The sequence below is a fragment of the Lepisosteus oculatus genome, unplaced genomic scaffold (assembly GCF_040954835.1).
Source record: "Lepisosteus oculatus isolate fLepOcu1 unplaced genomic scaffold, fLepOcu1.hap2 HAP2_SCAFFOLD_64, whole genome shotgun sequence".
Taxonomy (NCBI): domain Eukaryota; kingdom Metazoa; phylum Chordata; class Actinopteri; order Semionotiformes; family Lepisosteidae; genus Lepisosteus; species Lepisosteus oculatus.
Window position 1 is genome coordinate 519,543 of NW_027168193.1, and position 22,438 is coordinate 541,980.

The window sequence follows — 22,438 nt, forward strand, 5'->3', positions numbered from 1 at the left end:
TTCTGAGGTGCAACACATCAGCAATACAGCTAGGCATCTGAAATGCGGGGTTTGAGAGCCCTTCAGGGAACACCGTACCCTAAAGGTACCAGAAGTCCAGTAGTATAAGCATTAAGTCACTGTCACCCCTGTTACAATGTGATTGCTACATATCTTCATTTCTTTGGTTTTTAAGGAGTAAGAGTGCAGGGGGTCTAAATCTGCGATCCAGTGTGTTGAAGTATTTCACAACATTACCTGTAGCCCGTATGGAAATAAATACTAATTCTGATTATTGCCCTGGGCATGTACCAATAAATCACTGAGCATATATATATATATCACTGTGTTGAAGCTAGAGACCTGTATGTAATATTATGGTGCTAAAATGTCATTTTCACATATATTAATGTAATAAATGATTGCTTATGCTTTATAAACAAATCTAATTAAAATAAATGATTAAGTTTTGTATTTATCTTGTACCATAGAACATGATTTTCTTTGTATTTCAAGCCCACAAAGTGTCCAAATGACGCACTACATGATATAAGGAAGATTATCACATGCATATCGGTATTATCTTTCTTATGAAAATGCATTCCTTTCATTACCTTTTACTTTTTAAAATGAACTCAAATTGTGTATAATGTAATAATTTAAGTAGAAGTGCTTCACTGCTCTATGCCGTCTGGAAATAAATCCTCAGACTACTTACTGCCCTGGGCATGTACCAATAAATTACAGGAGCACATCTATATATCACTGCGTTGAAGCAGGAGACACACAATCACTGCAAACACATCCTAAATACAGTGTTCTAGCACCTTTGACCTCATCCAGAACATATCATTTCTTGAAAGGGATTGCTGTCCGAATGCACATCTGAATCCCAAACAGAATCTCTAGTAAAATACGATCATTTGTGAAACAGGCAAATGACTGTCTCAGGGGCCCATTCCTCATTCTCAAGACACATGTATGCAGTACGTACACCATGCATTGAGCAATAGGGATTAAAGACACCACAGCTAAGGTTAGAAGTCATTCTGACTATATTCTAAAATATTGGACTCATATTCTTATGATGGCAGACATGATGCTGCGTTTAAAACCGGGGTTAATGGACATTATATGACTGTCAATTCTGTTTTGTTTTGGAGACTCTTGGCTGCCTATATGGTACACTGCAGCGTGAAGGAATTATTTTCCAAAACTGTGTCAGCTCAAAAGTTGTAAGAGAACCTCTCCAGCTGCTTTAACTCTTCATTTTTGTCATTTAATTGTCTGTCGGCACTATGTGGCAGCGTTGCATGACAACCCCTCTCACCACGGAAAGGAACCTAACAGCTTTGGTAAGAGAGGAGAAAAGGACCTGGCCAGTAAGGGGCACGAACCCGTGACTTTGGCGTTATTAGCACCATGCTCTAACCAACTGAGCTAACCGGCCTCACGACAGTGGCTCTCTCTGTGCTGCAAAAAATCGAACTCAGGGAATTTCTTTTGCCCTCCTTTGAATAGAAAGCCGTGTAATTCAGTGTACGGGCTTTCTCATGCAGTTTCATGGTTCTTGTAACCCAAATCCTACACTGGCCTGAAGTGCCCCCCATTTCACAGAATTTTTCAGCTGATTTAAAATGTACCTAAAGGAGAAGCATTATTGAAGACGATCAATTACCAAGAGCTTTTGTCAAAGGTTTTGGTGGTCATTTTTAATGACCACAGAGCGCTGTGACCTCGGTTTTACATCTCATCCAAAAGACAGCGCCCTTTTACAACACAGTGTCTCCGTCACTATGCTGGGGCATTGGGACCCGCACAGACCTCAGGGTGAGCGCCCCACCGCCGGCACCATTAACACCGCTTCCAGCTGGAAGCTTTGTTTTTCCCTGTAGCTCACCCTCATCCGGGTACTGACCTGGCTCACACCTGCTTAGCTTCAGTGGGTTTTCAGTTGCGAGTTGCAAGGGGATGCAAGTGATGGAGCAGCTCGCTGCAAAAGCCACTGCATTGGCCGGGAATCAAAGCCGAGCCTCCCGCGTGGCAGGCGAGAATTCTACCACTGAACCACCAACGCTCAGAACCCGGGCCTTCAAAAAAGACGCTTTTTTGGTGCTCTGTGCAAAAAGCGTCGACATCTGCTTCCAGCTGTAAAATGCCATTCGCGGACGCTGAAGAACTTATTTGCAAGGGAGCGGGTACAAGCAATTTGGCATTTTAAAACCACCAGGAACACCGAACAGGCGCGCTTCTTTGCTTGCGCCGAAACACAACGACAGGAGGTGGACAACGTAGTCGGCAGGATTCGAACCTCTTTCTGTCTATTATATACTAAATGTTCTCTTGTCTGTCTCTTGTTTGTATAGAACTGAATGTCCCTGACAATGTACTGTTAGTTTTAATTGAAGAACGGCATTTGTGTTCAAATATATCAGACAAGTTTACGTAACTGCTCATGCGACACTCAGTTGTAATTAGTCAAGAAATAAAGTCGAACAACAGCTGCGGGTTTGATTCTGAACGTATCAGATTGCAGCACCTTTTACTTCCATTGACAAATGATAGAGATTCGAAGAGAGATCCTTCAGACCAGCAAGCAAACCCACGGCTATTTCGGTTTTCTATCTAGGCAACGTTGGTGTCTGCAATAGCATACATGAAAGCGTGATGCAATTTCTGTGGCTAAATTTGTTGCACGTCATGCACAGTAAGAGTGTTTCTAACACCAAATAAAAAGTCAACAATTAGCGATCACGCCTTCTCCTCAGTTAACCCACTGAAACCCTTGCTGTTAACAGTTCTTTAATGCATGCTTTACGAGCACCTACATATTGTGTCGGTTCTTTCAGTTTTATTCATTAGGTTTTCAAAGGCATAAGTAGAACACCAGAGGTGCGAACGCAAGATGTGTGGTTATCTGAAGAACTCATTTCCATGGCAGCGGGGCCAAGCTATTTAGTGTTTTTATAGTACCAGGGAAGGAGAAGCGGCACTTCACCTTTGCCGCGCAGGCACAAGGAGACGTGCGGCAGACGCCGTAGTCGGCAAGATTTGAACCTGCATGGGGAGTCCCCAACGGATTTCGAGTCCATCGCCTTAACCACTCGGCCACGACTACAGCGAGTTCACCATCGCCGCATTCCTCCTTTAATCTAACACGGAGTGCGACGTGGCTTTGGAAACCTTTTCAAAGTCGCTCTCCGTTAAAAAAAAATAATACCTTTGACAAAATACGTGCCGGCAGACAGACACGCCTCAGAGGGTTTAAGGCTGGCTTCATGTCGAAATGATAAAGTCTCACCGTCCGGATGTCAAAATGCAACTTTGGCAGACAGAAAAAAAACATCAACAAACCACAAATGTGGACAAGGATTTTACAAGCTGCACCACACTGCACTTTCAAAAGCATTTACATTCGTGTTAGACGCAGGAATTGTCCTTGTTTTGCGCGCTTACGAACGCCATACAAATAAAACAGGTCTACGGGTCTGAAACCTGCTCCACGGAAAACAGTTCTGTTGCGCTTTTGATCAAAGGGAGATTCTCTGTTCTTACTTTTTCATGACATAACACCCAAAGGGGCTTCTTTGGAGCTGGATTCCAACCAGCATCCTAAAGTTTCTTGGTCGTATCCTTTACAGTCCTCTGTTCAGTCGACATGGAACAGAAGGGGGCAGCTTTCCTCACACATACAGTGCAGTTCTGCATCAGACCTCTAACTCGTTTCCTTAGCTTGGATTTAAGCCACGAAGCAGGCTTCTACTGTATAAACGTCTAGAGGAATCACAAACTATTTGAGAGGCCATCATCCCAGGGGGAACTGACAAAGTCTATCCCTAAACACCTAGCGCAGTCTCTCGAGAGACTGTCAAAAATCGCTTTCTCCGTTTGTGCTGCAAGTAAGTGAAAATGCGGTCTCAACCCAGAGCCACTTGGCAGCAGCGGCACGTAAATACTGTTACTGCCACTGCTCGATACCGACGTTAGCCTACTATACCATGTTCAGCCACCGCTAGAAAATGTACAGCTCTAGTACTGGAGCAAACAGAAGGAGGGCCAACATCTAACAGGCACACGTGTCAGACATAGAGAGCGCCGAGGATGGGATTCGAACCCATGCGTGCAGAGCACAATGGATTAGCAGTCCATCGCCTTAACCACTCGGCCACCTCGTCAATGAAACTGGGCTGTCCAGACACGGGTTGGCACGCTCCAGATGATCTTTTTCTTTTTTTTCCCTCGTACTCGAGGGTCCTTTTCCTGTTCCACATGCGATTTCAACATTTTCCTTGGGAGATGTCAAGCCAGCAAGCCACTGCTGTGGTTCAGTGGCCAGTGTGGAGTTCAGTGGCCCTGTTGTACACAGAAAGCACATTGAGCTCCTTGGACATGAAAAGTTCCAGATAAAAGCCATTTGTCATCCTTTCTCTTGGTGTCGATGTTGCTATTGTATGTAAAGGTGGCAACTTGCTCAGCGAGCAGGCGGAGCACACACCGAATGCAGATGTGTCTGAGTGGTGTGTCCAAGTGGCTGCAAAAAAACAGTACTCCCGGGGCGCCGTGGCTTAGTTGGTTAAAGCGCCTGTCTAGTAAACAAGAAATCCTGGGTCCGAATCCCAGCGGTGCCTTTTTTTGTGCTGTGTTCTCGAACAGAACTGGTCATTATGGACAACCGCATACGCCTAGACTTAATTAAATGCAAGTATTCATTTCCTGTCTTGAACGACTTGTTTTTCTTAAAATGGATGCAACTTGCAAAACATGAAATACAAACCTTGCTAATCAGCGCTCGCGGCTGGCAAAAAAAAAAGAAGTCAGCAATGTTTTTTTTCTTTAACCTTAACCCTGCTAATGGAGAAGAGTTAAACGACCGAGTCTATGCAGCTTAAACGGTGCTCACGTCGGGTTCTTAGCTGAAAGGGTGATAAATCCCGCTCACCCCAGTCCTTAATCTTTTAAAAGGATACAAAATTGAACCTAGTCGCCACATCACATACATCCTGTTCAACGATAAAAAGGTGACATCTATCCTCGATCCAGAGTAAATCCCACATTGAGGGCATATTTTTTTCCACTTTACCATGAGTCGGGCTCGGCTGCACAGAGGCGAGAGCAGAGCAATGAGGTCACGGGGACAGGAGAGCCACACGCTGGCGGTTTAAACACGCGGAAGAAAACTGAGGGATCCACAGTATGTGGACCCTCCGTGCGCCATCAGTCCGCACTCCGGACTCTGAATCCTGCCATCCGAGTTAAGATCTCGGCGGAACCTGAGGCGCAGTTCTTTCTTAAAACGTAATCTGGTGAGCATTTCTAGAATCGTACTTGTATAGATGCAGCCTTTAATGTGTTGCTAGGTTAAAATTGATGACTTCTTGAACTTCAGTAGGCAACTGCCCTCTTGATTTTGGATTTAATTTCTTTATTACAGGGGCGCTTTTATGAAGACCGAGTCATGTTCAGGTACTTTGCTTGATGGAGGAAGCATATTTCGGACTCTGTGATCTGCTCACCTGGAAAGGTCTGCTGTACTACTACAAGAGAGAAGTAGAGTCTGGAAGAATAGACAATTTTATGATGCTTTGGAAGATAATGTTTTTTTTTTCTTTGAAATTGAAATGAATCAGAATATCAGTGCAAAAGACAAACTCTTGGTTTGGTTTAAAGAGATATGGTTTTAAAACAGACAAAATGTAGAAAACAGGTGTTTCTCACTTTTGGAAGAGAATGGACCGGGGGTAATATTTTACAAGTTATATAATAGTAAAATATTATATAATAGGGGTAATAGTCGCGAGGGGCTTCAGCTTTTTCGTGCTTAATATGGTGCGCTGTGGCCACGGCAGATATGGGATCTATAAAAGCCGAAAATTCTCCGATCATTGCCTGACACAGCTCCTCAAAGCTATTACAGACCTCAGGTCCTTGTCTAGACATCCACTCGTGGACCGCTCGGCTGGTAGTTTTCCTTACTAACATAGCCTTTTCCTGTTCGGACGCTTCGGGCATAAACTGCAAAGTATATCTCAGCTCATCAATGTAGGTCTCCACATTATTCCCTGACACTGTCGGGTCAAACCTTTCTACATCTTTGGCTAACTGCCTCAGGGAGTGGAGGTTAATTTTTACAGTTTCTCCGTGGGCAGGGAGACGGCCGTGATCAGGAGCAGGGGGTCTATGCCTGAATTGAATCGCCCTTGCGTCTCGCGCAGGACTCGGCGATCTCCCCCATGCCGATCCGACCACAGACCCTGGCCGGGAGAAACCTCCTGGGTGAGCGCTCCGGGCTGCTAGGTGGGCTGGCATGTAAGTGGGATCTAGCCTGTTTTGCTTCCAGTACGGCAGCATCTAACTCCTTTTGCCTTTCCTGGCTGAGCTCATTTAAACTCTCAATTTCTTTTTCTTTTTCTTTCAAGCTCGCTTCTAGGTCTCTCCTAGCTACCTCAGCCGCAGTTTCTCTAGCAGACAGGTCATCTAATTTACCTAAAACTTCCCTGAGTCTGTCTTCACTTTCCTCACTTTTCACTCTCTTTTCTCTGATTATATCCAACAACTCAACTCGCTCCGCCTTATATCTTTCTAGCTTTCCCTGAAGCGTTTGAAACTTTGTCAGCTCGGACAAAGACAGTTCCAGCTGTTTAGCTAGATTTAAGGCGAAACTAGATAGGACCTGAACTGCGTTCACAGACCCTCCTGTGTTAAGCTGGTTCGCTACCTTAGCTACTAAATCTACTTGCAGCTTCTCAATATCATCAAAGTTCAACTTTTCGATACCGCTCCAGTAACCAGGATTGTCGTCGCTAGAAATAGTACTTATAAGCGACTCCACTTCAGACATTTTAGCAGCCATTGTCATTACGTCAGAGAAACTTTAAGAGTATTACTTTTTTTCCTTTTACCAAAATACAGTATGGAATCTAAACACCCGAGCAGATGGATTTCCAATCAGCACACGTTACACTAAACGCTAGAAAACAGGGGGATTTCTTTACGCAGTTATCAGCACACCCGGTATTCGCGTATAAAAGTCACGGTGCTGTGCTGAACTTGAACTCACAGCAACATCAGTTATTCTGTGCGATTGAGTCTCATTTCATTCTAAACTCGCCCACCCAGGGACGCCATTAAATGTAGTGGTTTGATGGGTTTACTGAGACACTTATTAATTGTAGCAGTAATCACGAGGTTGTTCGTTGGGGCTTTTAGAAAATCAATCGCCAGAACAACTAACAACGCACACACACGGGTTCAATACACGAGATACATTTATTAATATAAATTGTGCACCAAACATATACTAGTCTGCCTGGATACGAGCGGCAGACCTTACTGTGAGGGTTATCAATATACAAGATATATAATCTCGAAGAGATGCAAACACAAAGAGATACACAACAGAGAATATATGTCAATATATATCGTTCGGTTACCAAATCGCTAATCAGTGTTATTACCCATTGTTACTCTAAACTCGGAAGTAAATACATTACTCATGAATTAAATTGATAACAACTTGTGTTGAGGTACAATTGAATTCTCGAGACGCAATGTAGAACATGGGGTTAACTTATCCACTGTGTATGGATTTGGAATTTCCCGGCACGAACACCAAACCAGCTGACAAGCTCTGTTGCAGCCTCTGTTCCAGCGGTTGTCCAATGGGCGTTGTGTCGGCGTCCTCTGGCTACCAGCCAACCAGTCAAGGTGCAGCTCGGAGTAGGACGGGCGGAGGAATCTGACTGCGGCGCGCAGGGCAGTCGTTGCTCCGAGGGGATCTACCAGCAGTCCGGCTGGCTAGTAGAAAGTCTCTATGCACAGAGTGTGACCGCGAGTCCTCACAAGTCACTCTTTTGCCTGGGAAGAAACTGGTTCGTTCCCGGTCCAGCGCTGCTTCTGAATAAGCTATTCAGGTTGTTGACGAGGGTCCAACTGTAGGCTGCCGTTGATCAAACGGAGCATTCACGTTAGTAGAATTCTGAGTACGTACGGGATGCTTGGCCTCGCGCTTAGAACAAAGTCCAAGTCCCTATGCAGACAACAGCAGTTGTCACGTGATTGTCTCTGAGGATGCGCGAAAATGGCCAAGGAGAGCCCCGATCTGAGCTTGCGCTCCCTTTTTGACCAAGACACAGATGTGTGCTGATTGGTTGAGAGTTTGGCGGGCATTGGAGACCCACGTGGTATTACCACGCCCTGCCAGTCCCTGATTGGTTGGTCAAGGTGAGATATAAGTCACTTACTCTTGACACTTAAGAATGCAGTCCAGATGTCCATTCAGCACTCCCTAGACAGATAGGCGCCAATGGATGACCATTGATCATGATAGCCAGGCTTAGCTAAGTGCATCCCTGTCTGGGAGCTGTTCCCTATCAAAAGAAAACAACTTAAATCAGTCTGCATGAATACTTTCTCTGTGGCTGCACCACAGAGATGGGGGGTGAGATGGGGCTTCATTTAGGACAGCATACCAACGCTTAATTCTGTCTTATTAACAAGCATTGCCGCTACACTTGTATCCCAACTTTTGCAACTCGCAACTGAAAACCCACTGAAGCTAAGCAGGTGTGAGCCAGGTCAGTACCAGGATGAGGGTGAGCTACAGGGAAAAACAAAGCTTCCAGCTGGAAGTGGTGTTAATGGGCGCTCACTCTGAGGTCTGTACGGGTCCCAATGTCCCAATATAGTGACGGAGAAGCTGTGTTGGAAAAAGGGCGCTGTCTTTTGGATGAGATGTAAAACCGAGGTCATAGTGCTCTGTGGTCATTAAAAATGACCACCAAAACCTTTGACAAAAGCTCTTGGTAATTGATGGTCTTCAATAATGCTTCTCCTTTAGGTACATTTTAAATCAGCTGAAAAATGCTGTGAAATGGGGGGGCACTTCAGGCCAGTGTAGGATTTGGGTTACAAGAACTATGAAACTGCACGAGAAAGCCCGTACACTGAATTACACGGCTTTCTATTCAAAGGACAAAAGAAATTCCCTGAGCTTGATTTTTTGCAGCACAGAGAGGACCACTGTTGTGAGGTCGGTTAGCTCAGTTGGTTAGATGGTGGTGCTAGTAACGCCAAGGTTGCGGGTTTGAGCCGCGTACGGGCCAGGTCCTTTTCTCCTCTCTTACCAAAGCTGTTAGGTTCCTTTCCGTGGTGAGATGGGTTGTCATGCAACGCTGCCACATAGCGCCGACAGACAAGAGTGTTGCGGGAGAAGAGAAATGTGTTTGAAGATTTAAGAGTGTCTTAGGTGCAGCCAAAATCAAGTGTCACAAATGCAAGTGGTTGGATTTCCATTGTTTAATGTGGTAAAAATAAGCGGAAGTAATCTGCCGGTCCGGCACAGTCTGCCATGCTTTTGTCATTTACTGTAAAGTGGTATTGAACTGGGTGTCGAACTGGAGCCTCACCATTTGCATATGTGAGGCTCCAGTTATACATCGAGTGTCACATTAAATGACAAAAATGAAGAGAGTTAAAGCAGCTGGAGAGGTTTTCTTACAACTTTTGAGCTGACAGTTTTGGAAAATGTTTCCTTCACGCTGCACTGTACAACATAGGCAGCCAAGAGTCTCCAAAACAAAACAGAATTGACAGATAGGAGAAAATTCCCACTCGTCCTGAAGTTCCCAAAATCAAGCACTGAGCGTAAACAAAGTGTCTAAGTAGCGTGGGAATGCTAACCCTAACCCTAGCGTAAAAAGATGAGTCAAAGTAACGTCTAATCGGATTAGTTTCCTTAGAGCTGGTTCAGAGTTTGCTGAAGAGTTTACCCAGTGGGCACTGATTCGTCGAATATACGTATATTCACTGCGAAAATACGGCTATACGTATATATACGTCGCCTCGACGTATAATCAAAGTCGAATTGCAACCGTAAAATCGACGACATTAATAAACGCATATATAACGTCGAAAACACATCTAACACAGTGCCTGAGGCTTTTTACTGTATGTATCGTGTGTGCCGCAACTAGGAGTATACGGCACTCTGCACAGTGTACGAAGTAAATTATTTTCGCAGTAATTAATTTACACGTGTATAATAAATATAGTAAATATAATAAATTAATTACTGCGAAAATTACTTCGTACACTGTGCAGAGTGCCGTATACTCCTAGGTAAGTTAGGTACATCTTTTTGCCCAAAACTGAAGGGGCGACATTCCTCCCTCCCCCCGTGATGCCAGGCCTGTCCCCATCCTATTCCATAATGTCATTATACTGTATATAATACCATACAACAGTGACCGATCCTTACTAACTGCATGCGTTAAAATTGCACATCAGCTCATAGCAGGGGGCACATAGCCGCGATGTATTATCAATGTTAAATTTCAACCATAATATCGACAACATTAATAAACGCATACGTTGAGAAAATATCGAACCCAGCATATTTTCCGGTTATATACCACAATGCATTGCTAGTATTCGTTGGTCACCATTTTGGACACGTTTTTCAAACGTAGAAGTATATCCGCAAATATCTCAGCAATCCTCTTTTGACGAGTAAGTATGAACAATAATAATACTATCTGAATACATACAGATCTTTCTTAATATTATTTTGATTAAAATAGTAAGTGAATAAGCAAAAAATGGCACATAAAAATAGTGGAGCTTTTTAAACGTCTGTACTTACTGCGCCCCATAAGAAATCGTTTGTCCCCGTTCAAAAGAGGTTGTGCGATGTCCTGCAGCGTTCGCAAAGCAAACCTTTGACAGTTTGAAAAGAGGAATTTATTCTGCTTCCTGTGCGTGCAGTAGTTACAAAGTTGAACGTCTTTACACGATCTGCTGCAGTTTTCAGTGGGCGGGCGTTGTCAAATGGCTTGGAAAAACGCACTGTGTTTCGGCTCGGCAAACATCGTGAGCAGTGTCCTGCATGTTTTCTGTGTATAGCTGTCTTTTAACGCATACAGAATTCATTCGAAATGGGGAATGGTGTGAATGGGGAAGATGACACTAAATCGTTTTGCCGTTTCTCTATTCTTATTCTATGTTGTACTTTCAAACTTTGGGTACTCTTTAATTAGGACAGACTTTATTGCTCAACTTCTATGATGCAAGCCAAATTTTATACATTTATTTCAGCTTTGAGCTTAGTAAACCGTTCATTTTTTAGATTATACTAAAGAAGATATTAATCATCATTAATTTGGGAAGTAATATTATATAATTTTCTCCTAGCTGCGGTGCTGAAGTCCCGCCCTAAATCAGCAGAAAAAGAAATAAAGGAGCACGCAATGTGTTACTTGAAGAATGCATATGCAAGGCAGGGGGCCAGGAGATCTGGACACTGAAAATACTAGGTTTTTGGTTCTAACTGTTAGGACAATTACACAGGGTTTGCAAATAGTGGACAAAAATCGTCTTAACTTCCATTGTAATATTTTTTTTCTTGGAAATATAGAAGTTGTACATTTTAAAATGTATATTTGAATCAAAATGTGGTTTTGAGTTAGTGTGTTAATGTAATTAGTTTGTGTTTGCCGTTACTATACTGTATATTGCCATATTACCAGAATTTGTAGCTGAAGTTTAAGACTAGTTGTGTTTTTTATGATTATTGCCCATATGTTGATTGTTGATTGATTGTATACAATGTATAATTTGAAATACATATTTTTCAGGTGTGAATGTGTATTTTCAGAATAAATTTCTAAACCAAATCATTGGGTTGATTTACTAGTTTCTACACCTGTAAAACCTAACTTTGATGTATAATAGACCTCTACCCATATACGTATAATAGACCTCTAAAGTTATCCGTATAATAGACCTCTAACCATATACATATAATAGACCTCTAAAGTTATCCGTATAATAGACCTCTACCCATATACGTATAATAGACCTCTAAAGTTATCCGTATAATAGACCTCCAACCATATACGTAGAATAGTCCTCTAAAGTTATCCGGAACTCCTACCATATATGTATAATAGTCCTCTAAATTTATCCGTATAATAGAACTCCAACCATTTACGTATAATGAACATCTAATCATAGACGTATAATTGACGTATAACAATAGACGTATATTAGAATTTCATTCTAGACGAATTGCAGACCACATTTAGACGTCTAAGGTATGCGTTTAATAGACGTATATTATACGTCTTTTGCCCACTGGGTTACGTCTCAACAGAAACGCTCTTTAGCTCTTTCAGTGTTATGCAGAGAACAGCGTCTGTCGAGATCACTTTTGAGTCAGCGCGAAACGCCGTGTGCTGTCAGTTTGATTTCATATTGCTCGTAGCGGCGCCCGGCTTTTGTCTGTCAAACGTTAGGTTGCGCTTCTTCATGCTGCATCGTCGGCATGAGTGGAGCTTTTTAAACGTCTGTACTTACTGCGCCCCATAAGAAATCGTTTGTCCCCGTTCAAAAGAGATTTTGCGATGTCCTGCAGCGTTCGCAAAGCAAACCTTTGACAGTTTGAAAAGAGGAATTTATTCTGCTTCCTGTGCGTGCAGTAGTTACAAAGTTGAACGTCTTTACACGATCTGCTGCAGTTTTCAGTGGGCGGGCTTTGTCAGATGGCTTGGAAAAACGCACTGTGTTTCGGCTCGGGAAACATCATGAGCAGTGTCCTGCATGTTTTCTGTGTATAGCTGTCTTTTGACGCATACAGAATTCATTCGAAATCATTGATTTCTCCAATTATCAAGGGTCCCTTAAAGGATGAGTCAAAGTAACGTCTAATCGGATTAGTTTCCTTAGAGCTGGTTCAGAGTTTGCTCAAGAGTTTACCTTTCACAGATGTGCAAAGAAGAATGTTGGGGGTGCACGCTTCAAGGTGCCTTACAGTGCGTTGTTTCCGACACAGTGTGGCCGGGTGTTTTCCGAGTTATCGCACGGATTGGGCACGCCCACAAGCCGAGAGCCGCAGGCGATGAGCCCGGGGCTGAACGGGCCCCACTGGCTAGTTTGTAAGGCCAGGTGCATTGCCAACCACGACCGGCAGCGCAGAGGCTTTGAAGGCGGTCTGGGCTCCTGCAGCTGTGCAGCCACGCACTCTGGTTTCTCTTCATCTCGTACAAATCTTTCGCCTTTTATTAAAGATTTCCGTGGAGAGGAGCATGAATAAGTTCCATGCAATTTTTGTGCTTCCCTGCCTTCGGGTGGGGCGCAGCCTGGCTGGTCAAAGAGAGAAAACAAAAACGTTCGCAATCACTCTTGTTATGGCAATTGTGGCCGTCTGCTCCGCGAGTCCTCGGTCTCCGGCTGTCTGATTGGCGCTCTTTTCTTTGGGGGGCGGGAAGTGTCCGGCCGCAGGGGATCTTGGGACCTCGCTTTGCATAGCGGCTTCCCAGAGTGCGTCGTTTCCGGCACAGTGTGGCTGGGTGTTTTCCGACTTATCGCACAGATTGGGCACGGCCGCAAGCTGAGAGCCGCAGGCGATGAGCCCGGAGCTGAACGGGCCCCACTGGCTCGTTTGTAAGGCCAGGTGTATTGCCAACCATGACCGGCAGCGCAGAGGCTTTGAAGGCGGCCTGGGCTCCTGCAGCTGTGCAGCCACGCACTCTGGTTTCTCTTCATCTCGTACAAATCTTTCGCCTTTTGCTAAAGATTTCCGTGGAGAGGAGCATGAATGAGTTCCATGCAATTTTTGTGCTTCCCTGCCTTCGGGTGGGGCGCAGCCTGGCTGGTCAAAGAGAGAAAACAAAAACGCTCGCAATCGGTCTTGTTATGGCGATTGTGGCAGTCTGCTCCGCGAGTCCTCGGTCTCCGGCCGTCTGATTGGCGCTCTTTTCTTTGGGGGGTGGGAAGTGTCCGGCCGCAGGGGATCTTGGGACCTCGCTTTGCATAGCGGCTTCCCAGAGTGCGTCGTTTCCGGCACAGTGTGGCCGGGTGTTTTCCGAGTTATCGCACGGATTGGGCACGCTCGCAAGCCGTGAGCCGCAGGCGATGAGCCCGGAGCTGAACGGGCCCCACTGGCTCGTTTGTAAGGCCAGGTGCATTGCAAACCACGACCGGCAGCGCAGAGGCTTTGAAGGCGGACTGGGCTCCTGCAGCTGTGCAGCCACGCACTCTGGTTTCTCTTCATTTCGTACAAATCTTTCGCCTTTTACTAAAGATTCCCGCGGAGAGAAGCATGAATGAGTTCCATGCAATATTTGTGCTTCTTTGCTTTCGGGTGGGGCGCAGCTGGGCTGGTCAAAGAGAGAAAACAAAAACGCTCGCAATCGGTCTTGTTATGGCGATTGTGGCCGTCTGCTCCGCGAGTCCTCGGTCTCCGGCCGTCTGATTGGCGCTCTTTTCTTTGGGGGGCGGGAAGTGTCCGGCCGCAGGGGATCTTGGGACCTCGCTTTGCATAGCGGCTTCCCAGAGTGCGTCGTTTCCGGCACAGTGTGGCCGGGTGTTTTCCGAGTTATCGCACGGATTGGGCACGCTCGCAAGCCGTGAGCCGCAGGCGATGAGCCCGGAGCTGAACGGGCCCCACTGGCTCGTTTGTAAGGCCAGGTGTATTGCCAACCACGACCGGCAGGGCAGAGGCCTTGAAGGCGGCCTGGGCTCCTGCAGCTGTGCAGCCACGCACTCTGGTTTCTCTTCATCTAGTACAAATCTTTCGCCTTTTACTAAAAATTTCCATGGAGAGGCGCATGAATGAGTTCCCTGCAGTTTTTGTGCTTCCCTGCTTTCGGGTGGGGCGCAGCTGGGTTGGTCAAAGAGAGAAAACAAGCACGTTCGCAATCGCTCTTGTAATGGTGATTGTGGCCGTCTGCTCCGCGAGTCCTTGGTCTCCGGCCGTCTGATTGGCGCTCTTTTCTTTGGTGGGCGGCAAGTGTCCGGCCGCAGGGGATCTTGGGACCTTGCCTGCATAGCGGCTTCCCAGAGTGCGTCGTTTCCGGCACAGTGTGGCCGGGTGTTTTCCGAGTTATCGCACGGATTCGGCACGCTCGCAAACCGTGAGCCGCAGGCGATGAGCCCGGAGCTGAACGGGCCCCACTGGCTCGTTTGTAAGGCCAGGTGTATTGCCAACCACGACCGGCAGGGCAGAGGCCTTGAAGGCGGCCTGGGCTCCTGCAGCTGTGCAGCCATGCACTCTGGTTTCTCTTCATCTCGTACAACTCTTTCGCCTTTTACTAAAGATTTCCCTGGAGAGGAGCACGAATGAGTTCCCTGCAATTTTTGTGATTTCCTGCTTTCGGGTCGCGGGCAGCTGGGCTGGTCAAAGAGAGAAAACAAGCACGTTCGCAATCGCTCTTGTAATGGTGATTGTGGCCGTCTGCTCCGCGAGTCCTCGATCTCCGGCCGTCTGATTGGCGCTCTTTTCTTTGGGGGGCAGGAAGTGTCCGGCCGCAGGGGATCTTGGGACCTCGCTTTGCATAGCGGCTTCCCAGAGTGCGTCGTTTCCGGCACAGTGTGGCCGGGTGTTTTCCGAGTTATCGCACGGATTGGGCACGCTCGCAAGCCGTGAGCCGCAGGCGATGAGCCCGGAGCTGAACGGGCCCCACTGGCTCGTTTGTAAGATCTGCGGCAGATCGTATAAAGACGTTCAACTTTGTAACTACTGCACGCACAGGAAGCAGAATAAATTCCTCTTTCAAACTGTCAAAGGTTTGCTTTGCGAACGCTGCAGGACATCGCACAATCTGTTTTGAACGGGGACAAACGATTTCTTATGAGGCGCAGTAAATACAGACGTTTAAAAAGCTCCACTCATGCCGACGATGCAGCATGAAGAAGGGCAACCTAACGTTTGACAGACAAAAGCCGGGCGCCGCTACGAGCAATATGAAATCAAACTGACAGCACACGGCGTTTCGCGCTGACTCAAAAGTGATCTCGACAGACGCTGTTCTCTGCATAACGCTGAAAGAGCTAAAGAGTGTTTCTGTTGAGACGTAACAAGCTTGTTTCTTTCTACCATGATGTTACCATGACAAAATCTGTCTTTAAACACCTTGCTCAGTCTCTGACGAGACTGTCAAGAATTGCTTTCGCCGATTGTATTGCAAACGGGCGGAAGCGGGGTATTGGGAAAAGTTTTCAACTAGCAATAATCGCGCATCGGCTAAACCTCACAGGCTACGATACTGCCACTGCGCAAAGCTGACGGTTGCCAGGCAACCGCGTGGATCCTATGGAAATCGTTATCAATCTTCTCATGGCATGTCGTTGCTGTAACGCTTCATATTTGCGGCCGGACACTTCCCGCCCCCCAAAGAAAAGAGCACCAATCAGACAGGCGGAGACCGAGGACTCGCAGAGCAGACGGCCACAGTCGCAGTAATAAGAGTGATTGTGAGCGGTTTTGTTTTCTCTCTTTGACCAGCCCAGCTGCGCCCCACCCGAAGGCAGGAAAGCACAAAAATTGTATGGAACTCATTCATGCTCCTCTTCATGGAAATCTTTAGTAAAAGGCAAAAGATTTGTACGAGATGAAGAGAAACCAGAGTGCGTGGCTGGACAGCTGCAGGAGCCCAGGCTGCCTTCAAGGCCTCTGCCCTGCCGGTCGTGGTTGGCAATGCACCTGGCCTTACAAACGAGCCAGTGGGGCCCGTTCAGCTCCGGGCTCATCGCCTGCGGCTCTCGGCTTACCTGGCAGGGGAGATACCTTGATCAGCCTGTAGTTGGAGTAGTTGGATTGTTTTCTTGTTTTGTGGAAGCAGTGTTTGTTTTGCAGTTTGAGATGGCAACCTTTGGATCCCGCAAGAATGCTGTACGTTTTGAGCTTTTGGATGACCTGTTCATGGATCGTATGCAGTTCAGCAGAAAAGTGTTACAGAAGGAACTTGGCTTTGAACCTCGGCACTTGGATTTCATCTTTGCTCTCCCAGGTCAGAAAGCATTTGAGGTTGTATTTGGTACCTATCCTCTGTTTGAACAATGCGTGGATGTGTTTGAGGCAAAAAGAGGGAAAGTTCCTGCACTTGAGAAGATCAACTTGCAGCCTCTGACACAGAGAGAGAGGAAAACGGTGCATGTTGTTATGTTCTCGGAACTGGCAAAGACGGAGGACATTCACACCTGGCTTAACCAGTACTGCACCGTCCACCATGGAACTGAGGTTAGAGATGTTGACGGTATAAAAACAGGAGCAAGGAAATTCGAGGTTCGCTTACTACCGGACAATGTAAATGGAGGCTTAAGGCACCTGCCCTCTACAATCCGGCTGGGCGCCTGCAATGGCTATGTTTTTTATGTGGGACAACCAAAGGTGTGTCGGCGCTGTGGTGCTGTGGGACACCTGGCATCTTCCTGCACTGTGAAATGCTGCAAGACCTGTGGCAAACAGGGACATTTAGCCTCTGACTGTTCAATGCTGCCAAAGTGCAATTTATGTGGCTCGGAAGGACACGTTTTTAAGAACTGCCCTCACGCCTACGCCAATAAACTCAAAATGAGAAAGGATGAGGCAGTGCTTGTTTCAGCCAAACCGGCCCGAAAAGCCAAAGCAAACAACAAGTCAAACAAAGAACCCTTGTTGGACAAAGAGTCTCAGCCTCCAGCCAGGATCAGTCCTGCTGTGGCTCCGGGGCCGGTGGAAGAGAAATCCACTACGCTCCCACAACCGCAGACTGCACCAGACAAGCACGAGGGTTTGAAAACCCCCGAGAACAGCGAGGACCCCTCCCCCACTCCTGCTCCTCAGAACGAGGGCCAGTGTGGGGCCCCCCGGTGGAGCGGGTCCAGCGACGATACCCAGGATTCAGCGGAGCTGCTTTTCTCAGACTCTGCAAGTGCTACAGATGCCCTCCTCTCCTCCATCCAGTCCATCACGGAGGATCTGCAACAGCTGGTGGGTGAGGGGGAAGAGGAGACTGGTGCATCGGCTGCACCCCTTTCCCCTCAGTGCTCCCAGGAGCTGGACTTGAGGAAAAGGAAAAATGACTCTGTTTTCTCCCCGAGCGAGGAGGAAGGAGAGAATGGCGATGGGGACAGCTGGAACCCCTCCACCCCTCCCTCTACCCCCTTCCTTGAAATGGACTCCGTGAATGCTTTTACTGCTGCCACCCTGATGAAGGCTCATTCAGAGGATGGCTGGCAGGAAATTGGTAAGAAGAAAAAGAAAAAGAAGAAGGTAACAGGTGAGACCGAAGAGAAATGTGTTTTGTAAAGACTGGTTCCACTTTCTTATGTAATATGGCTCTAAACATAATTTCTCTTAACACCAGAGGTATCAATGACGGAGTTAAATGTCAGTGTGTCTTTGATTACCTCCAGCAGAGAGAGGGAGATGTGTTGATGTTGCAGGAGTGTGCTTTAGCCTATCAAGAGAGGTATAAAAGCTTTGAAGATAGGTGGGATAAAGGGCCTTCTGTTTGGTCAGGGGACAATAACAACAGAGCCTCTGGCGTGGCCATTCTTTTCAAAGGATGGGCTTTCAAATTGAAAAGTATTCAGAGGGTCATAGATGGCAGGTTGCTGTGTGTGGATGTGGAATGGGGGACCGTTAACCTGCGGCTAATCAATGTGTATTGTCCTACTGACGTGGGAGGAAGGGTGGAGCTACTCAAGGCACTCTCTCCCCTATTGTTAAGTAGCACAGACGTGATAGTGGGAGGGGATTTTAATTGTATCTTAGAGCACACAGACAGGCAGTCTAGCTCTCCGATAAAATTGGATTCCAGCTCACTGGCCCTGCAAAACTTAGTTCAAGACTTTAAACTCTCAGACACATATAGATGTATATATCCCACAACAGCAGGATATGCATGGTCAGGGAGGAATAGCAGCTCCAGAATTGACTATTGCTTTGTCTCAGAGAGAGTGAAAGTTGTTGGGGTCACTCTTCAGCCTGTCTTCTTCTCAGATCATCAGGCTTTAGGGTGTAGAGTGGAACTCCAGGGCGGGACTGTCTTTGGCCCAGGCCTCTGGAAACTCAACACAAAGCTGCTAGAGAACGAGGGGGTAGTATCCCGCTACAAGGAGAAACTATCACAGTGGCTGTCCTTGCAGTGTCTGTACGGGTCAGTAGGAGAGTGGTGGGAGGAGGTGAAGATGAGGACAAAGACCTTTTTCATGGCTGAGGGAAGGAAGGCTGCTGCCAGACGGAGAGGAGTGCTAGCCAGGAAACAGAGGCAGCTGCAGCGTCTCTACACGATGCTGCACAGTGGCTTCGATGTGCTCGAGGATATCACCCTTTTAAAAAAGGACATCCGGAGCATAGCCGAAGAAAGTAGTCGAGGAGTGCTGTTAAGAGGCAGAGTGCAGTTCTTGGAAGAAAATGAGAAGTGTACTCGCTTCTTTTTCAGGAAAGTGGTAGGCTCCAAGTCTGTCATGGAAAGTGTAGTTGATGAGGAGGGACGAGAGAGAACAGAGCCGAGTGCTATCCTCTCCTGCACCAAGGCCTTCTACTCAAGACTGTACAGCTCTACAGAGGTAAAGGATGAAGAAATTCATTTTTTTACCTCAAAGCTAGAAAACGTTTTGAGTGAAGAAGATAGGGAAGTACTTGAGAGGGATTTGACAGTAGAAGAGCTGAGACAGGCTATGGAGAGCTTACAGAAGGGGAAAACTCCAGGTGCTGACGGGCTCCCTAAATAATTTTATTGCACCTTTTGGGATCTGCTTCAGGATCCGCTACTGGTCCTATTCGAGGAAAGATATAAGACAGAATTGCTGCCTGACTCCTTAAGAGAAGGCACTATCTCTCTCTTGTTTAAGAAAGGAGCAAAAAATGACATAAAGAACTGGAGACCCCTCAGCCTGTTAGGCGTGGACACTAAGATCCTGTCCAAAGCCCTTTTCCTGCACCTACAAAATGTAGTGGCCTCACTGGTAGGGAAAGAACAGACTTGTGGGATAGCAGGACGCCTGATGAGCGACAACCTGGCCTTGTTGAGGGATGTCTGTCTGTACTCTGAGGATCGCTCCCTCCCTCTTTGCATTTTAGGTGTAGACCTAGAAAAGGCCTTTGACCGCCTAAACCGGCAGTACTTAACATCGGGACTTGAGCACATGAAGTTTGGCCCCATCATGAGAAAGTGGATTAACCTGCTGTACACAGGTAGCAACAGCAGAGTCATGGTTAATGGCAATAGATCACGCCCCTTTGAAGTCTGTTCAGGGGTGAGGCAGGGCTGCCCATTATCCCCCTTGTTATGCGTTTTGGCTATGGAGCCCTTAGCCTGTGCCTTGCGCCAGGATCAGGCCATTAATGGGATACCAGTGCCTGGAAGTGGGGGAGGAGAGGTAAAGACATCTCTATACATGGATGACGTCACCCTGCTCCTCTCTGACAATGCCTCAATTAGCAGAGCTCTGCAGTGCTGTGATCGTTTCTCTTTGGCTTCCTCCGCAAAAATTAACAAATCTAAGAGTGAGATTTTTTATCAGAACTGGAGGGAGCCAAAAGAAGGACATGATCTCAGGCTGCAAGAGAAGAGAATTAAGGTCCTGGGGGTGTATTTTGGAGAAGAGATGGGAACAGTAAATTGGCAGAACAAATTGCCAATCTTAAACAAAAAACTGATGCAATGGAAGGACCGAGACCTCACCATGACAGGGAAGGTGCTGGTCATCAAAGCCGAGCTCTTGCCTGTCTTGAATTTTCTGGCTTCTACCTTCCCAATCCCACACCGTGTTGCGGCGGTGATGAGGAGATTGATGTTTCAATTTCTATGGGGTGGGAAGCAGGAAAGACTCAGAAGGGAAATAATGTACAGGCCGCTACCCTCAGGGGGGAAGTCTGTCCCAGATATTGCTACGAAGCTGCTGTGCATTTTCCTGGCCTCTGTGCTGAGAGGCTTTGCAACAGCACTTGCAGCGCGTACCTGGACTTATTTTTCCAGGCTCTGGGTAGGTAGGGAGGTGTTCAGAGTGTGGGGTGTCAGACCCAAGCTGGACGTCCCACTCTCTGACACATGCCCTGCAATTTATGGGACAGTTAAAAGTTTTCTAAGATCTCACCCAATTGGCCATATTCCCCTCCGAGATGTCAGCGTCCAAAAACTGGAAGATTTCGTTGCACCCCAGAACAATAGGCAGACCCATGTGGGCATTTTAACATCAGCCCAAACAAGGAAGGTGTGGAAACAGAAGTTTCTGTGCAACATTCACAGAGATTTAGCCTGGAGTGTCGTCCACCAGTGCTTACCGGTACGAACTTTCTTGTACCGTAGGGGCCTCACCCCCAGCCCTCGCTGCGTTAGGGTGGGCTGCGGCGAGGAGGAGACTGTATCCCATCTCCTGTGGTCCTGCTTTTTTGCTAAGGCCTTCTGGGCACAGTTTGAAGATTGGTTGCTGGCTCTCTCGCCCCAATTTACCCTGACCGCTGCTTTCGTCATATACGGCATCTCTCCTGTCAAACTTCCTCCTGACGTGTTTGACAGGATCTGGGCCGTGGTGAACAGTGGGAAAGTTGCCCTGTGGAGAGTGAGGAACATGGGGCTGTTCAAAGGCATCGAGATCCCAGTCAAGGCAGCAGGTAGCCTGGCCCTGTTCATCACCCGAGAGAACTATTACCTCAGAGATCTGTGGAGAGAAGGGAGGGAGGAAGCAGAAAATCTGTGGGAAATAGAGAGCATAGGTCAATATCTCAAGAAACTGTGAAAAACATTATCAAGTTTAAGTAAAGAATGTGATTTGCACCAGAAAAAAAGAAAATTGTTGCTATGTAACTGTTACCATGTCAAAATGTAATGAGATGTGATCATATATACTGTTTTAAGTATGTATATGAATGTAAAGCTTTCTGATTTGTGATGTCCTGTATTTTTTTGTGAAAAGAAAATAAAGTTCTTAAAAATCGAAATCGGTTCACCCAGGGCGAGGCTCGGCCATTGCACTCCGGCTGTGCTGACCCCTGCGAATTCCCCAAATGTGGGAATCTCGACTGCATAATTTCTGGTAGTGGGGGACTGCGTTCGCGCTCTCCCCTGATGTGCTTGGTCCAAAATCAGATACGGGAGGGTTAGGACACCACGAGCTGCGTGGCTGCGGAAGGATCCCGGTTCGAAAGGAGTCGACGCCGCTGCTGGTTCTCGCTGGCTTTTAGTTAGGGGTCCGGAGAAGCATCTCAAGCTAGTTCCACTACTCCTTCCGGACGTTCATTCCCTTTTCAAAGTCAGTCGTTTTGCTATAGTCTGCGTTCTTTAGGCTGATTATCGAGGTTAGCCTTTATTTGGTCATGGGGGGCCTCGGTACTGTATGCTGAGTCTAAAGACAGTTTCACCCGTTTTCTGATTGCTCGGTTCTGTACCAGTGCAGACATGTCAAACAGTGAATGGCTGTACCTCTATTGTATCCGTGCTCAATGAATGAAATCGGTAACAAATGAATATATGTCTAGTTATACGAAAAACGAGTGGTTTATCGACTCATCTTCATTTGCAGATTTAGAGGCAGCTTCGATATTCGTTTTACAGACGGGTTTTTTTTTTTGAATATGGGTCACACACATGCCACAGCAACAAAACATCTCTAGAGATGAGGCTATAGATCACCTTTCCATCCTGCAGGTTTTCCTCCCAAAGCCTACGGCACCAACGGCGACCCCTGCTGGCCGGGA

General features: G+C 46.7%; 10 non-coding genes across 10 annotated transcripts; 6 read left to right on the top strand and 4 right to left on the bottom strand.

Annotated features, from left to right (window-relative positions):
• Positions 1-3,015: 3,015 nt before the first annotated feature.
• On the bottom strand, positions 3,016-3,097 carry trnas-cga (transfer RNA serine (anticodon CGA)). The gene has a single exon. It is a non-coding gene; the product is annotated as a tRNA-Ser (tRNA).
• A 975-nt stretch (positions 3,098-4,072) lies between these two features.
• Positions 4,073-4,154, bottom strand: trnas-gcu (transfer RNA serine (anticodon GCU)). The gene has a single exon. It is a non-coding gene; the product is annotated as a tRNA-Ser (tRNA).
• Positions 4,155-12,990: 8,836 nt separating this feature from the next.
• On the top strand, positions 12,991-13,107 carry LOC138232943 (U5 spliceosomal RNA). Its single transcript, XR_011187384.1, has one exon. It is a non-coding gene; the product is annotated as a U5 spliceosomal RNA (small nuclear RNA).
• Positions 13,108-13,498: 391 nt separating this feature from the next.
• On the top strand, positions 13,499-13,615 carry LOC138232920 (U5 spliceosomal RNA). The gene has a single exon (XR_011187362.1). It is a non-coding gene; the product is annotated as a U5 spliceosomal RNA (small nuclear RNA).
• A 391-nt stretch (positions 13,616-14,006) lies between these two features.
• LOC138232950 (U5 spliceosomal RNA) lies at positions 14,007-14,123 on the top strand. Its single transcript, XR_011187391.1, has one exon. It is a non-coding gene; the product is annotated as a U5 spliceosomal RNA (small nuclear RNA).
• Positions 14,124-14,514: 391 nt separating this feature from the next.
• On the top strand, positions 14,515-14,631 carry LOC138232955 (U5 spliceosomal RNA). Its single transcript, XR_011187395.1, has one exon. It is a non-coding gene; the product is annotated as a U5 spliceosomal RNA (small nuclear RNA).
• Positions 14,632-15,021: 390 nt separating this feature from the next.
• Positions 15,022-15,136, top strand: LOC138232953 (U5 spliceosomal RNA). Its single transcript, XR_011187393.1, has one exon. It is a non-coding gene; the product is annotated as a U5 spliceosomal RNA (small nuclear RNA).
• Positions 15,137-15,895: 759 nt separating this feature from the next.
• On the bottom strand, positions 15,896-16,037 carry LOC138232891 (U4 spliceosomal RNA). The gene has a single exon (XR_011187333.1). It is a non-coding gene; the product is annotated as a U4 spliceosomal RNA (small nuclear RNA).
• Positions 16,038-16,267: 230 nt separating this feature from the next.
• Positions 16,268-16,384, bottom strand: LOC138232918 (U5 spliceosomal RNA). The gene has a single exon (XR_011187359.1). It is a non-coding gene; the product is annotated as a U5 spliceosomal RNA (small nuclear RNA).
• A 5,255-nt stretch (positions 16,385-21,639) lies between these two features.
• On the top strand, positions 21,640-21,809 carry LOC138232838 (U1 spliceosomal RNA). The gene has a single exon (XR_011187286.1). It is a non-coding gene; the product is annotated as a U1 spliceosomal RNA (small nuclear RNA).
• Positions 21,810-22,438: the final 629 nt, after the last annotated feature.